The sequence below is a fragment of the Oncorhynchus kisutch genome, unplaced genomic scaffold (assembly GCF_002021735.2).
Source record: "Oncorhynchus kisutch isolate 150728-3 unplaced genomic scaffold, Okis_V2 scaffold1465, whole genome shotgun sequence".
NCBI lineage: Eukaryota > Metazoa > Chordata > Actinopteri > Salmoniformes > Salmonidae > Oncorhynchus > Oncorhynchus kisutch.
The window spans coordinates 4004-20574 of NW_022263410.1; the positions used below are offsets into that span (position 1 = coordinate 4004).

The 16571-nt window shown below is 41.9% G+C and overlaps 1 long non-coding RNA gene across 1 annotated transcript; it reads left to right on the forward strand.

The window, feature by feature from the left end:
- Nucleotides 1-13970: 13970 nt before the first annotated feature.
- On the forward strand, nucleotides 13971-15542 carry LOC116366431 (uncharacterized). Its single transcript, XR_004208274.1, has 2 exons — nucleotides 13971-14528; nucleotides 14802-15542. It is a non-coding gene; the product is annotated as an uncharacterized LOC116366431 (long non-coding RNA).
- Nucleotides 15543-16571: the final 1029 nt, after the last annotated feature.

A 16571-nucleotide genomic window follows, 5' to 3' on the forward strand; every position in this document is an offset into this window, starting at 1 on the left:
CTTTACTAAATAGATCACTCAGTCAAGTTGAAATCAAATACAACTTAAATATCCCAGAATGCTTTGTATTTGAGTGTTACCTCAGTGAACGTCTCTACTCACTACCACTGTCACATGTCATGTTATTGTCACATCTAAATGAGGAAAGTAGTTGAGGAGCTACGTTTTCTTTTTCTCTCCTCTTGTTCCAGATGTCCTGCTTCAGCCTGATATCAACATATGTTGTCTCAGTGACTGTAGGCCCACTACTCATGTTGCCCTGTGAGGGAGGGTGGCTGGCACTGTTACATGCTGATGTTATTGTCATATCTATAGGAAACTAGTTGAAGAGGTTTTTCTTGTTCTCTTTTATTGTTACAGATCTCCTGGTCCAGCCTGATATCTTCCTGACTGACCCAATGGGAGGGGTCTTCAGGGGCCACCAGGGGCCCGAGATGTTCAGGGGCTACAACTTCACCATCACCTGCTCCACTCAGCCACAGTACCCAGGAGGCTCCTTCCTCCTCACGTTCACCGGCTCCAACAGAACCCAGACCCAGCCAGCTGTCAATCACTCTGCTGCCTTCCTCTTCCCTGCTGCAGATGACTCCCACCAAGGGAACTACAGCTGTGTTTATGACAATTATGTTTTCTCTCATAACTTCTCCTCTGAGAGTGAGCTCCTCTCCCTCACCATCACAGGTAACTGAACAATAACCAGACTTATAACTTTGTCATTGACAGATTTCCCACAGATCTATGTGATGATGATCAGTCCCCTCATCAAAGGTGTTTCTGTTTGCAGCCTCTCCTCTGCCAGCCTTCATCATCAGACACGTTGTAGTGCTGCTGATCCTACTGACAACAATCACCACCTCCTACCTGTACTACAAGGTAAAGACATTTACTCAGACATTACAAGTCATTTAAACTAGAGGGAGAGGGAGAGGGAAGGAGAGAATGGAGACACTAGAGAGTAAATGTCTGACTGTTGGTGCTGTGTCTCCCTAGCCCACCAGGCGGCAGAAGAGAGTGAACAGGGTGAGCAGCATGGATCTTTATGTCAATGCCATGGAGATGGTCTCTCTGAGCTCCAGAGCTGAAGCTGGACCAGGAGAGGAGAGAGCAGCCCAGGGGACGGAGTAGGAGTAGAATGAATCTGACCCTACATGCTGATCTTAGGTCAGTTTTGTGTTTTAAATCGATGGTCAGCAGTGGACTGGTGTTTAAAATGTGGTGATAAACCTGAAGTGGTTCTAATTGTAATAACAAGTTCAGAATTACTTTCTCTTTCTAGAACCTTGGAAGAAATCTAAAAGTAGTGACTGCAACCACCATTATTCATTTAGTTTGGTTTTTACCACCAGAGAAACATGGGGTTTTGGTAACATGGGGTTCTGGGTAACATGGGGTTTTGGTAACATGGGGTTTTGGGGTAACATGGGGTTTTGGTAACATGGGGTTTTGGGTAACATGGGGTTTTGGGTAACATGGGATTTTGGTAACATGGGGTTCTGGGTAACATGGGATTTGGTAACATGGGGTTTTGGTAACATGGGGTTTTGGTAACATGGGATTTTGGGTAACATGGGATTTTGGTAACATGGGGTTCTGGGTAACATGGGGTTTTGGGGTAACATGGGATTTTGGTAACATGGGGTTCTGGGTAACATGGGGTTTTGGGTAACATGGGGTTCTGGGTAACATGGGGTTTTGGGGTAACATGGGATTTTGGTAAAATGGGGTTTTGGGTAACATGGGGTTTTTGGTAACATGGGATTTTGGTAACATGGGGTTCTGGGTAACATGGGATTTGGTAACATGGGGTTTGGGTAACATGGGCTTTTGGGTAACATGGGGTTTTGGATAACATGAGGTTTGGGGTAACATGGGGTTTTGGGCAACATGGGGTTTTGGGTAACATGGGGATTGGGGTAACATGGAGTTTTGGGTAACATGGGGTTTGGGGGAACATGTTTGGGTGACATTGGGTTTTGTTAACATGGGACTTCGGTAACATGGGATTTTGGTAACAATCGGTTTTTAATTATTTTAAGAGAGTAGCTCAATTACGTCGGTTTCATGTTCCAGTATTGCTTCTTATCTTCATTTATTTGTCTTATTTAGTGTCTCTTAGATTCTTTGTCTTATTTAGTGTCTCTTAGATTCTTTATCTTATTTAGTGTCTCTTAGATTCTTTATCTTATTTAGTGTCTCTTAGAGTCTTTATCTTATTTAGTGTCTCTTAGATTCTTTCTCTTATTTAGTGTCTCTTAGATTCTTTATCTTATTTAGTGTCTCTTAGATTCTTTATCTTGAAGTGTTTCCATTATTAGTCCAGGTATTATTATAATCATCTGTTCATTCTTTGTATGTTGAAACATTTTTTAATAAAGGGGTTTGTTGTTGTTTACCTCATGATGTTATTGATTATAAATGTTATGATATTGATTATGAAGTAGATTATTGTTGTGATGTTGCTCTCTAAACTGCCATGTAATCAACTGAATGCTTTTAATAAAATTACAGGCTGTCAGTCTTGTGTGATTTAATTATTAGACAGACTACAACATACAGTATGAATTAACTGAGATCAATCTGTGTGATTCCCCTCGTGGACAGACTACAACATACAGTATGAATTAACTGAGATCAGTCTGTGTGATTCCCCTCTTGGACAGACTACAACATACAGTATGAATTAACTGAGATCAGTCTGTGTGATTCCCCTCTTGGACAGACTACAACATACAGTATGAATTAACTGAGATCAGTCTGTGTGATTCCCCTCTTGGACAGACTACAACATACAGTATGAATTAACTGAGATCAGTCTGTGTGATTCCCCTCTTGGACAGACTACAACATACAGTATGAATTAACTGAGATCAGTCTGTGTGATTCCCCTCTTGAACAGACTACTGAGATCAGTCTGTGTGATTCCCCTCTTGGACAGACTACAACATACAGTATGAATTAACTGAGATCAGTCTGTGTGATTCCCCTCTTGGACAGACTACAACATACAGTATGAATTAACTGAGATCAGTCTTGTGTGACTCCCCTCGTGGACAGACTAAATAACATTGTAGTTTGCTCTGTTTTTTGATAATTATTTCCAATGTGTCAAGTAATCATCTTTTTGTTTTCTCATGATTGGTTGGGTCTAATATGTGTGCTGTCCTGGGGCTCTGTGGGGTCTGTTTGTGTTTGTGAACAGAGCCCCAGGTCCAGCTTGCTTAGGGGACTCTTCTGTCTGTCTCTGTGTCTCTCGCTCTTTCTGTCTGTCTTTCTGTCTCTCTCTCACACACAGATGAGAGGCTAATAATATCACCTGCTAATTCAAACAGTGAGAAACTACAAACAAACAGAAAGACAGAAGACATCAATGTAGTTATTTATCCTCCATAGATTATGATGTATTGTTGTCCTGGTGTGTAGTTATTTATCCTCCATAGACTATGATGTATTGTTGTCCTGGTGTGTAGTTATTTATCCTCCACATAGACTATGATGTATTGTTGTCCTGGTGTGTAGTTATTTATCCTCCACATAGACTATGATGTATTGTTGTCCTGGTGTGTAGTTATTTATCCTCCACATAGACTATGATGTATTGTTGTCCTGGTGTGTAGTTATTTATCCTCCATAGACTATGATGTATTGTTGTCCTGGTGTGTAGTTATTTATCGTCCATAGACTATGATGTATTGTTGTCCTGGTGTGTAGTTATTTGTCCTCCACATAGACTATGATGTATTGTTGTCCTGGTGTGTAGTTATTTATCCTCCATAGACTATGATGTATTGTTGTCCTGGTGTGTAGTTATTTATCCTCCACATAGACTATGATGTATTGTTGTCCTGGTGTGTAGTTATTTATCCTCCACATAGACTATGATGTATTGTTGTCCTGGTGTGTAGTTATTTATCCTCCACATAGACTATGATGTATTATACATACCTGGTCTCTGCCCCAATAATCTCTCCTTCCTCCCAAAGTGATGATATATTGATTGACTGGTATGTGTTGTAGTGGTACCTGGCTGGGGAAACATCTACATACCTGGTCTCTGCCCCAATAATCTCTCCTTCCTCCCAAAGTGATGATATATTGATTGACTGGTATGTGTTGTAGTGGTACCTGGCTGGGGAAACATCTACATACCTGGTCTCTGCCCCAATAATCTCTCCTTCCTCCCAAAGTGTGCACTTGTTCACTTCTCTTCATGGACAGGATTTGAATTGATTGATTAGCAAGAATTGATTAGCATGCTTTTACACTTTATGGGGAGTAGTGAATGAGTGCACACTTCAGGAAGCAGTAAATACTGGTATTCGGTGGTGCTCTATTCTGGAATATTAACTGCCGTTTGTCGCCCCCTGGTGGAAATAACCTCTTATTGATCTACGTCTCCATAGAGATCTCTGCAGTTTGTACCTCGCAGCACACCGTACAAATATTCGAGGTTAAATGCCTATATTACCGTTCTGCTAGCAGCAGGATAATATGCTGGCAGCACATCATCAGATTATTTTCTTCTAAATAAGAGTCCCCCTGCAAAGACAAACTCAAACTCAATTTTGAGAATATCGATTATTGTAGCAGTGCAGTGCAACTGTTTTTCACAGCATTGCAACCAATTTTGAAACAAATAAATAGAAAATGTGACATATTTTATTATTGTATTAATTATACCAGCATTTCTTCTGAATGTTTCCAAACTAAATACTGGTATGTTGAAAGCTGTAGGCAGTGGTGTAGTGGTGCCTGGAGAAGTGGGTATACAGTACTCTAATTTAGCAAAACATTTTCCAAACGGCCCAGAGAAGGAAAGGCACCCTGTGTGAAAAGCACAAGAAACAGTGATACACACTGAATGACCTAAATGATGAATCCCATATTGGTCTTTCACAGTCAGACCAACCCAAGTGGTACTGTTCAGTAGGATAATAGTAGACCAACCCAAGTGGTACTGTTCAGTAGGATAATAGTAGGCCAACCCAAGCTGTACTGTTCAGTAGGATAATAGTAGACCAACCCAAGTGGTACTGTTCAGTAGGATAATAGTAGACCAACCCAAGCTGTACTGTTCAGTAGGATAATAGTAGACCAACCCAAGCTGTACTGGTCAGTAGGATAATAGTAGACCAACCCAAGTGGTACTGTTCAGTAGGATAATAGTAGACCAACCCAAGCTGTACTGTTCAGTAGGATAATAGTAGACCAACCCAAATTAGCAGTGTTTATATAGTACAGACACCTACACTATTGTTGGATTAGCAGTGTTTATATAGTACAGACACCTAGCACTATTGTTGGATTAGCAGTGTTTATATAGTAGACACCTAGCACTATTGTTGTATTAGCAGTGTTTATATAGTACAGACACCTACACTATTGTTGGATTAGCAGTGTTTCTATAGTACAGACACCTAGCACTATTGTTGGATTAGCAGTGTTTATATAGTACAGACACCTAGCACTATTGTTGGATTAGCAGTGTTTATATAGTACAGACACCTAGCACTATTGTTGGATTAGCAGTGTTTATATAGTACAGACATCTAGCACTATTGTTGGATTAGCAGTGTTTATATAGTACAGACACCTAGCACTATTGTTGGATTAGCAGTGTTTATATAGTACAGACACCTAGCACTATTGTTGGATTAGCAGTGTTTATATAGTATAGACACCTACACTATTGTTGGATTAGCAGTGTTTATATAGTATAGACACCTACACTATTGTTGGATTAGCAGTGTTTATATAGTACAGACACCTACACTATTGTTGGATTAGCAGTGTTTATATAGTACAGACACCTAGCACTATTGTTGGATTAGCAGTGTTTATATAGTACAGACACCTAGCACTATTGTTGTATTAGCAGTGTTTATATAGTACAGACACCTAGCACTATTGTTGGATTAACAGTGTTTATATAGTACAGACACCTAGCACTATTGTTGGATTAGCAGTGTTTATATAGTACAGACACCTAGCACTATTGTTGGATTAACAGTGTTTATATAGTACAGACACCTAGCACTATTGTTGTATTAGCAGTGTTTATATAGTACAGACACCGAGCACTATTGTTGTATTAGCAGTGTTTATATAGTACAGACACCTAGCACTATTGTTGGATTAGCAGTGTTTATATAGTACAGACACCTAGCACTATTGTTGGATTAGCAGTGTTTATATAGTACAGACACCTAGCACTATTGTTGGATTAGCAGTGTTTATATAGTACAGACACCTAGCACTATTGTTGGATTAGCAGTGTTTATATAGTACAGACACCTAGCACTATTGTTGGATTAGCAGTGTTTATATAGTACAGACACCTAGCACTATTGTTGGATTAGCAGTGTTTATATACTACAGGCACCTAGCACTATTGTTGGATTAGCAGTGTTTATATAGTACAGACACCTAGCACTATTGTTGTATTAGCAGTGTTTATATAGTACAGACACCTAGCACTATTGTTGGATTAGCAGTGTTTATATAGTACAGACACCTAGCACTATTGTTGGATTAGCAGTGTTTATATAGTACAGACACCTAGCACTATTGTTGGATTAACAGTGTTTATATAGTACAGACACCTAGCACTATTGTTGGATTAGCAGTGTTTATATAGTACAGACACCTAGCACTATTGTTGGATTAGCAGTGTTTATATAGTACAGACACCTAGCACTATTGTTGGATTAGCAGTGTTTATATAGTACAGACACCTAGCACTATTGTTGTATTAACAGTGTTTATGTTTATATATTTTTTGTCTTTTACAATCAAACACACTTCAAAATACACCATTTGTTGCTCGGTCACACACAGCGTTAATCAAAAACATGCAAATGCCTTAATGCTCTATAAAATGCCTGGTACAATGATAACACTTATCTCTATATTAAATGCTTATAATAGTTATTTAATTACCTTTGAGAGATGATGAGGAGACCCACGAGATCAGGAGCAGAGTTTCAATCGGTCAGAGTCCTTTTAAGAATTTAGATAGGTAGCGACTCCCCTCTACTGGCTGAGAGGTTGAATTGGTGGTTTACTAAATTGAGAGATTCAAGTTTGGAACGGATGAGAGAACCCGCTGGTGATTCCCTGCCCCACTGGAATATCGAAGAGTCTGTGCCACACAACTAGGGCGAGGTACTGAGCTCAATCGAGAGTTGCAGTTTCAAAGACTGGCTCTGGATATAATTTGCATCAGTATACAAGCACCAAGGCCACAGGCGAGAGAACAGCTGTTCAATAGTTAAAGGGTATATCGGAGAGACCCTTCTCAGATCCAACAAGTTAGAATCTTTAAGTAATTTGAGTCAGGTGGCTCTACTCTATCAGCAATGAGTCTATCAGCTGTTCCCATTCAGAGGTGTCACTTGAGGCAGAGGGTGATTCTTCCTGACACCAGTAGTTGGTTGGCTTGAGTCGTCTTCTGGTGGCTTTGCCCAATCCGGTATTTCAGTAGGCGAGGTCATCTCTGTCTCTACCCTTGGTGGGTAAGACAGGGGAAGAGGACCAGGAGGTAGATCCCTTTGGCGTTTTACTACAACATCATTAAAATACTCCTACTACAATGTTTAAACATTCTACATTGTGACATCATTAAAATACTCCTACTACAATGTGAAAACATTCTACATTGTGACATCATTAAAATACTCCTACTACAATGTGAAAACATTCTACATTGTGACATTTCATTGATATCATGAAACAACTCCTTCATTAATGTATTCTCTGATGTTTGGTCAGATATATTTTATCAGAGTATCTCTTGTGACATTGATCACAGCTATGAGATTTCTCTCCTGTGTGTGTTCTCTGGTGTGATATCAGGCTACTTGACTGAATAAAACTCTTCCCACATTGACTACAGCTGTAAGATTTCTCTCCTGTGTGTGTTCTCTGGTGTACTATCAGCCAGCTTGAGTGATTTAAACCTCTTTCCACATTGAGTACAATTAGAAGGTTTCTCTACTGTGTGTATTTTCTGGTGTGATTTTAAATATGTTGAACAAACAAAACTCTTTCTGCAGGCAGAGCAGTGGTAAGGTTTCTCTCCCTTGTGTGTTCTCTGGTGTGATACCAGGCTACTTGACTGAATAAAACTCTTCCCACATTGACTACAGCTGTAAGATTTCTCTCCTGTGTGTGTTCTCTGGTGTATAGTCAGATGGCTAGATGTAACAAAACTCTTCCCACATTGATCACAGTTATAAGGTTTCTCTCCCTTGTGTGCTCTCAGATGTACTGTCAGGCAGCTTGAGTGAGTAAAACTCTTCCCACATTGATCACAGTTATAAGGTTTCTCTCCAGTGTGTATTCTCTGGTGTATTGTAAGTTCTGATGAAGATTTGCAACCTTTTCCACAGTCTGAGAAGCAATGAGATGTATTCCCTGTTGGTCTCTGCTGGTGATTCTTGAGGTGATATAAACTGGAGGGACTCTTCTCTGCCTCGTTAGCTTCATGATGTTGAGGCTCCCCAGAGGATCCGCGATAGTCACGTCTCTCTCCTGTGTAAACAACAAGTCAGACAGATGGTTAAAGGCCCACAACAGCAGAAATCCACTGTAAAAGGTGATGCCAACAGCGTAGCCATGATGTACAACAATTGACGTCTGTAATGAATGTTGAAATTACTTGACAATTGTCTTAAGACAGTCAAGTGAGCAACAATAGTCATATTTAGTCTTGTTTTCACATTAGTAGTAACATCAATGATTTTAGGCAAAAACAAGTAAAAGTTTTTGACATCCTAAGCAGTGTGCCAGATGACTTTTGGTCTTCTATATAGGCCCCTTTCTGTGTTTGCTAAAATTTCAACAAGGGCGATGCACATGCAATTTGGATGCAGAAACGCCTCCCTTCTAATGCAGAAACCCCTCCCTTCTAATGCAGAAACCCCTCCATTCTAATGCAGAAACCCCTCCCTTCTAATGCAGAAACCCCTCCCTTCTAATGCAGAAACCCCTCCCTTCTAATGCAGAAACCCCTCCCTTCTAATGCAGAAACGCCTCCCTTCTAATGCAGAAACCCCTCCCTTCTAATGCAGTAACACCTCCCTTCTAATGCAGAAACCCCTCCCTTCTAATGCAGAAACACCTCCCTTCTAATGCAGAAACACCTCCCTTCTAATGCAGAAACACCTCCCTTCTGATGCAGAAACACCTCCCTTCTAATGCAGAAACCACTAGTTATGGATGTTGTATATCTGCCTGGAGCAAAAAGGTGAGCAGACATTGTAGTTTTTCCACAATGTATTCTGAATATGACAACACACTATCAGTGTAAGATCAGGATGCTACTCAAGGAACCTCACATTAATCTCTGTGTCTATTCACTAGTTCACCACCATGGGGGAAAACTCAGGGGACTTCTCATAGGCTGACAGCAGATATAGCCTCCATTTCCAGGTTGCTTATGAGTGCATTTCACACTACTTTGGATTATAATTGTAAGGCTCATTTGAATGTCCTGATTAATATAACGTTTATGTTTTTGTCGAAAATGTACCACTTTATATTTAAAAACGACTTCAACCAGTAAAATGTTCTTTGGCTACTATTCTAAAATGGATGACATTTTTTAAATTTTCTATCTTCAGACAATACCCCATAATGACATCACAATACCCCATAATGACATCACAATACCCCATAATGACATCACAGTACCCCATAATGACATCACAATACCCCATAATGACATCACAATACCCCATAATGACATCACAATACCCCATAAAAGTGAATAAAGGTTTAGAAATGCTTGCATACCAGGGAACTTTTGGCTAAACCAACTATATCATACTACGACCAATAAGCAAACTACAAACTCAATGTACGTCACAAATAGTACAGTTAGTATGAGTATTCCAACACAGCTCAGGTCTCTGGGCTGCCATTTTGTTTCTGTTTGAAACCCAGGTTGCCCCTTTAAAAAAGCCACACAACAAACAACCAATCTGCAGTTGAAACAATAACAAAGTTGTCATAATTTTTTTTCTCCAATGTTTAGAAACAAATGTCAGATTTCCCCTTTAACACCACACACATCAGTCCCACAACTGCCCCTGTTTTTAACACAGTAACGGTACCTACAGTTGAAGTCCAAAGTTTACATACACCTTAGCCAAATACATTTAATCTCATCACAATTCCTGGCATTTAATCCTAGTAAAAATTCCCTGTCTTGGGTCAGTTAGGATCACCACTTTATTTTAAGAATGTGAAATGACAAAATAATGGTAGAGAGAATTATTTATTTCAGCTTTAATTTCATCAAATTCCCAGTGGGTCAGAAGTTTACATACACTCAATTAGTATTTGGTAGCATTGCCTTTAAATTGTTTAACTTGGGTCAAATGTTTCGGGTAGCCTTCCACAAGCTTCCCACAATAAGTTGGGTGCATTTTGGCCCATTCCTCCTGACAGAGCTGGTGTAACTGAGTCAGGTTTGTAGGCCTCCTTGCTCGCACATGCTTTTTCAGTTCTGCCCACAAATGTTCTATAGGATTGAGGTCAGGGCTTTGTGATGGCCGCTCCAATACCTTATACTTTGTTGCCATTTTGCCACAACTTTGGAAGCATGCTTGGGGTCATTGTCCATTTGGAAGACCCATTTGCGACCAAGCTTTAACTCATGTCTTTACATGCTCCTCCTTCACATATGACTCCTGATGATCAACCTCCTCCTTCACATCTGACTCCTGATGATCAACCTCCTCCTTCACATATGACTCCTGATGATCAACCTCCTCCTTCACATATGACTCCTGATGATCAACCTCCTCATTCACATCTGACTCCTGATGATCAACCTCCTCCTTCACATCTGACTCTTGATGATCAACCTCCTCCTTCACATCTGACTCCTGATGATCAACCTCCTCCGTCACATCGGACTCTTGATGATCAACCTCCTCCTTCACATCGGACTCCTGATGATCAACCTCCTCCGTCACATCTGACTCCTGATGATCAACCTCCTTCACATCTGACTCCTGATGATCAACCTCCTCCTTCACATATGACTCCTGATGATCAACCTCCTTCACATCTGACTCCTGATGATCAACCTCCTCCTTCACATCTGACTCCTGATGATCAACCTCCTCCTTCACATCTGACTCCTGATGACCAACCTCCTCCTTCACATCTGACTCCTGATGATCAACCTCCTCCTTCACATCTGACTCTTGATGATCAACCTCCTCCTTCACATCTGACTCCTGATGATCAACCTCCTCCTTCACATCTGACTCCTGATGATCAACCTCCTTCACACCTGACTCCTGATGATCAACCTCCTCCTTCACATCTGACTCCTGATGATCAACCTCCTTCACATCTGACTCCTGATGATCAACCTCCTCCTTCACATATGACTCCTGATGATCAACTTCCTTCACATCTGACTCCTGATGATCAACCTCCTCCTTCACACCTGACTCCTGATGATCAACCTCCTCCTTCACATCTGACTCCTGATGATCAACCTCCGCCTTCACATCTGACTCCTGATGATCAACCTCCTCCTTCACATCTGACTCCTGATAATCAACCTCCTCCTTCACATCTGACTCCTGATGATCAACCTCCTCCTTCACATCTGACTCTTGATGATCAACCTCCTCCTTCACATCTGACTCCTGATGATCAACCTCCTCCGTCACATCGGACTCTTGATGATCAACCTCCTCCTTCACATCTGACTCCTGATGATCAACCTCCTCCTTCACATCTGACTCCTGATGATCAACCTCCTTCACATCTGACTCCTGATGATCAACCTCCTCCTTCACATCTGACTCCTGATGATCAACCTCCTCCGTCACATCGGACTCTTGATGATCAACCTCCTTCACATCTGACTCCTGATGATCAACCTCCTCCTTCACATATGACTCCTGATGATCAACCTCCTTCACATCTGATTCCTGATGATCAACCTCCTCCTTCACATCTGACTCCTGATGATCAACCTCCTCCTTCACATATGACTCCTGATGATCAACCTCCTCCTTCACATATGACTCCTGATTATCAACCTCCTCCTTCACATCTGACTCCTGATGATCAACCTCCTTCACATCTGACTCCTGATGATCAACCTCCTCCTTCACATATGACTCCTGATGATCAACCTCCTCCTTCACATATGACTCCTGATGATCAACCTCCTCCTTCACATCTGACTCCAGTGATCAATCCAGAGCGTCTTCTTTTTCTGAAATTCACCCTCACCTTTGATGCGCATGAATCAAGTTATCTGGACATTTTGATTACGAAGGAGAGGGGTGGCTTTATCACAGAACTATACAGGAAGCTGACGGACAGGAAATCCCTGATAGCTTCCAACCTACAACCCTAGAAAATAGCCTCCATCAGCCAATACTGTCGCATACGCAGGTTTTGTGGTACACAGAGTGACTATCACAAACAAGCTGACTGTCTGGCTGAGTTTTATAGACAGTGGGGTTACCCAGAGGACTGTCTGGATGAGTGTTTCAGACAGTGGGGTTACTCAGAGGACTGTCTGGATGAGTGTTTCAGACAGTGGGGTTACCCAGAGGACTGTCTGGATGAGTGTTTCAGACAGTGGGGTTACCCAGAGGACTGTCTGGATGAGTGTTTCAGACAGTGGGGTTACTCAGAGGACTGTCTGGATGAGTGTTTCAGACAGCGGGCTTACTCAGAGGACTGTCTGGATGAGTGTTTCAGACAGTGGGGTTACTCAGAGGACTGTCTGTCCATATAAAAATATGACCCAGGATGACAACCTTACACCCAAACCTCCCCTTCCTCCAGACCAACATGTTCAATGCTACCTTCAGTCCTCCCCAAACCTCCCCTTCCTCCAGACCAACATGTTCAATGCTTCCTTCAGTCCTCCCCAAACCTCCCCTTCCTCCAGACCAACATGTTCAATGCTTCCTTCAGTCCTCCCCAAACCTCCCCCTCCTCCAGACCAACATGTTCAATGCGTCCTTCAGTCCTCCCCAAACCTCCCCTTCCTCCAGACCAACATGTTCAATGCTTCCTTCAGTACTCCCCACTTGGTAAACAGTTTGACCACATCATTAAAACACTGGCACGTCTTGATCACTGATCCACAACCGGAGAAGACGTTTAAAGAACCCCACGGGGAGTCTTCAGACACGCCCCCAACATCAGTCAAATGGTGGTGAGGTCTGATCTTCCACCAGAGCCACGTAGTACTTTCCTACAAGGTTCGTTACACTGCTAGCTGGCAGGACTCCTTTGCTGGATTAGACTATAGCTGAGATCCCAATACCCATGTAAACATAGCTAAACATAGCTTACTGATAGATCAATGAGGTTAGATCCAATACCCATGTAAACATAGCTTACTGATAGATCAATGAGGTCAGATCCCAATACCCATGTAAACATAGCTTACTGACAGATCAATGAGGTTAGATCCAATACTCATGTATTGCGAACAGGTCGATTGTAGCAGTAGTTGTTTCGATGGCGACTTACTTGAGTTATTTTGACCGCGGTGGTTATTGAAGTCGTGGTTTCGTGGAAGAAACCGTTGTTGTGCATCGTCTTTCAACGCTCCAATACCTGATAATGACCAAACCTGTTTAGTTTTAACTTCAATTAACCTGAAAGTGTTCATAGTATAAACATCTGTTGTGTTGGTAGAATGTGTAAAGACCCACCTCATTGGTTAATATTCCCTGTAGTAGATACATCTGTTGGGTTGGTAGAATGTGGAAAGACCCACCTCATTGGTTAATATTCCCTGTAGTAGATACATCTGTTGTGTTGGTAGAATGTGTAAGTAGGTTTTAAATTCATACTTATTACAAATCTGCAGTTGTCTGACTATTATATTATTATTTAATGAAAGAAATGTAAAAATTCACTTTTTGTCTGGAAATAAAATAAACATTTATCTGCGTTAACCACTCCAGTCAACAGATGGCGATATGCGTTTTTCAGGCGATGCTATCAGAGTGACGTATAATGTAGTGGACGGGACGCTTCTTCAACAACATCTCGTCAGCCACCTCGGTAGCTTCCTAGCGGAAACGTTCAAGCTGTTCAGACTGCTTCGGTCTATATTTACTTCTGTATTTGGAACATAATTCTGTCTTTTAACTAGTTTCCCCCATTTCATGTCATATTTCCGTTTAGTCAGGTAACGGTAGCTGGCTTGATAAATGAGCCTATCACTAGGCTAGTCGCTAACTAGCTAGGTTAGCTGGCTAACATCCCCGACCATGAGCTCAGCAAGCTGCTGCCCTCCTGCTAAAAAAGAGGTCTGCTGGAAGGAGAAAGAAGGTATTTGGCTGAACGTTGTCGTGAAAGAGGAGAATGAAGAGGAGGATGTCACAGTAAACGAAGAAGTAGAGGGTGAGGCTGTTACACAGAAAGAAGAGGAAGAAACGATTATACTTTTTTTGGAGTGAATGAAGGAGAGATAACTGTCATATTGAAGGAGGAGGAGAGGGAAGAAGAGGAGGAGACAGAAGATCTGAGTAAGTCCTGTCTTGAAAATAGTTGTTGAACTGATACGTGGTTTTAAAACGGCATTCTACTCTAGTTCTGAGCTTAAATGCCGTGTTTTAATGTAGGAATTGATAAAGCTACACTGTAAGATGTGAATACCATCAAGAAGCTGCCCAACAACAAACCTTTAACAATGGATTTGCACCCAAAATCACAACTTAAATGTCTCACGGAATGGACTTGCCATGTCTCTGTCTCTGACAGGTCTCTGTTTAATTAAATCATCTGTTTGTCTTGGACAGGAGAGAGACCAGACTCTCCTTCTGACAGCAGGAAGAGTCCTTCAGGGAAACCAGACCCCGAGACGTCCAAACCAGCAGGACGACATCACTGCTCCCAGTGTGGAAAGAGTTTTACTCAGTTAGGGAGCCTGAGAACACATAAGAGAATACACACTGGAGAGAAGCCTTACCACTGTTCCCAATGTGGAATTACGTTTACCCAGTTAGGGAGCCTGCAAACGCATGAGAGGGGACACACAGGGGTAAAGCTTTTCCAATGTTCCCATTGTGGAAAGAGTTTTGGCCAGGTAGGAAACCTGAACAAGCATGAGAGGACACACACAGGTAAGAAGATGTACCGCTGCTCCCAGTGTGGAGAGAGATTTACCCGGTTAAGGTACCTGAAAGAGCATGAAGGAATACATACAAATACACAGGAGGAGAAGACATACCACTGCTCTCATTGTGGTAAGACCTTGTCCCAGTCAGAGAACCTGAAAACACATGAGAGAATCGAGAGGCTGTGTTCTGACTTGTGTTTTTGACTGAGAATGTGTGTGTTTGTTTGGGCTGTCAGACTTGAGTTCACTTTGTGTAATGTTAGTGCACTATTTTTAATTGTGATTAATCCATTGTCTGAAAGGGTTAAAAACACACTGAAAACATCCAGAATACATCCTATATACAGCTACAATCTACAATGCCATGTAAACACAAGATGACATTGAGGTTAAATAAAGTGTGATTTATCAATGGAACATATTTTGACACGTCCACTGTGTGTCTCTGTAGAGTCATAATATCCATAACAACTAGAGGTCAAACAGGGAGATGGTTCCATTCATTTTCCCCACAGGGCTGTGTTTTGTTTAGACTCACCCTGGTGTGATGTTTTGATAACCATGTAAACCTCTCTGGGACAAGGTGACTGAGGACCCAGTGTGTTGTGAATTTATTGTCATGTTTTTAAAATGGTACAAATGCCTTTATTTTAGCTGGACCCCAGGAAGAGTAGCTGCTGCCTTGGCAGGAACTAATGGGGATCCATATTAAACCCCAGGAAGAGTAGCTGCTGCCTTAACAGGAACTAATGGGGATCCATAATAAACCCCAGGAAGAGTAGCTGCTGCCTTGGCAGGAACTAATGGGGATCCATAATAAATCCCAGGAAGAGTAGCTGCTGCCTTGGCAGGAACTAATGGGGATCTATAATAAACCCCAGGAAGAGTAGCTGCTGCCTTGGCAGGAACTAATGGGGATCTATAATAAACCCCAGGAAGAGTAGCTGCTGCCTTGGCAGGAACTAATGGGGATCCATAATAACCCCAGGAAGAGTAGCTGCTGCCTTGGCAGGAACTAATGGGGATCCGTAATAAACCCCAGGAAGAGTAGCTGCTGCCTTGGCAGGAACTAATGGGGATCCGTAATAAACCCCAGGAAGAGTAGCTGCTGCCTTGGCAGGAACTAATGGGGATCCATAATAAACCCCAGGAAGAGTAGCTGCTGCCTTGGCAGGAACTAATGGGGATCCGTAATAAACCCCAGGAAGAGTAGCTGCTGCCTTTGCAGGAACTAATGGGGATGCATAATAAACCCCAGGAAGAGTAGCTTCTGCCTTGGCAGGAACTAATGGGGAGCCATAATAAACCCCAGGAAGAGTAGCTGCTGCCTTGGTAGGAACTAATGGGGATCCATAATAAACCCCAGGAAGAGTAGCTGCTGCCTTGGCAGGAACTAATGGGGATCCATAATAAACCCCAGGAAGAGTAGCTGCTGCCTTTGCAGGAACTA